This window comes from Triticum aestivum, chromosome 3D (genome assembly GCF_018294505.1).
Source record: "Triticum aestivum cultivar Chinese Spring chromosome 3D, IWGSC CS RefSeq v2.1, whole genome shotgun sequence".
NCBI lineage: Eukaryota > Viridiplantae > Streptophyta > Magnoliopsida > Poales > Poaceae > Triticum > Triticum aestivum.
Window position 1 is genome coordinate 449,125,525 of NC_057802.1, and position 1,568 is coordinate 449,127,092.

The window sequence follows — 1,568 nt, forward strand, 5'->3', positions numbered from 1 at the left end:
CCATCCCTCTATGCACCCACACCCCCTGTTATTCTGCGGCGACAACAGCCTCACACCGCAGCCGAACGAGTGAACCCTCATACTCCTCTACGCGTGGGCATCCACTGCCGCGTCTTCCCCGGCTCCACGTCGTCCCCTTCCTAGGCCTCGCCGTCGTCCACCGCCCTGATGCTCTCGGCGCGGCGTGGTCAATGTGGTCAAGGAATGGCTTCCATCGGACGTGGACTGTACGTGGAGAGGCTGACAGCTGGGTCCATGGCCGCAGCAAGGAAGTGCCTCCTTGTTACGCGCAAAATAATTATTCCTCCACCTGACAGCGGGGACCCACCGGACGGGCCACCGTATTTCGCGAAAAAAACGTTTCCCCCTGACAGCTGGGACCCACCAGCTACATCTTCGCACGCAAGGAAGTGCGTCCGGAAAAAAAGCGATTCGCCCCCCTGACTGCTGGGACCCACCAGCTACATCTTCGCACGCAAGGAAGTGCGTCCGGGCAAAAAAACAAAACAATTCCCCCCCTGACTGCTGGGACCCAGCAGCTACACCTTCGCACGCAAGGAAGTGCGTCCGGGCAAAAAAAACGATTCGCCCCCCTGACTGCTGGGACCCACCAGCTACATCTTCGCAGGCAAGGAAGTGCCTGACAGTCGGGACCCACCTGGTCGAAGCGTACGTAGCGTTGTCATTCTGGTCGCGAACGTGTACGTACGTATATACTGGTCGATGTAGAGGCGCGCACGTGTCGTAGTAGAGGCGCGCACGTAGCATGTACACGTACGTACAGTGGCCAGGGTGCAAGAAAGAAAATACGGCCACGTACGTACATACGGGCAGGGTCTCGAACGCCTACTCGCGCATACGTACGGCCAGGGCTCGTGTACATGGCTGGGTCGGAACGGAGAAACAACGTCGTCGTCGTGTTCATGGGGAGGCAACGGAATGCGTCGTGTTCATGGGGAGGCAACGGAATGTGTCGTGTTCATCGGGAGGCAACGGAACGCGTGGGAGCCAACCGGCTGGGTCGGAACGGAATGCGTGGTCGTGTTCATCGGGAGGGCTTGGACGGAACAGGCGATGGAAACGAGGCCTGGCGTACCGCAAAACGGAGGAAACGGCCTTGTGTTTGACCGGCCATGTTCGAAACGGGATCCTGTTCATCGGGAGGGGTCTGGCGTACCGCAAAATGGAGGAAACGGACCTCCTACGGTCGAAACGGGGGTCCTGTTGATCGGGAGGGGTGTGGCGTACCGCAAAACGGAGGAAACGGACTTGTGTTGGAGCGCTACGGTCGAAACGGGGGTCCTGTTGATCGGGAGGGGTGTGGCGTACCGCAAAACGGGACTCCACGGGATACTGTTCATCTCCACCGCCGACCTCCTCCAGCCTCCACGGGCTACCGTCGACCTCCTCCAGCCTCCACGGGCTCCTGTTCATCCAGCCTCCACCGCGCGCTACTCCACGGGCTACTGTTCAACCACCCCTCCACCGTCTACTGTTCATCTAGCCCTCCACACCATGGGGTCCTGTTCAACCACCCCTCCACGGGCACCCCTCCACCGTCTACTGTT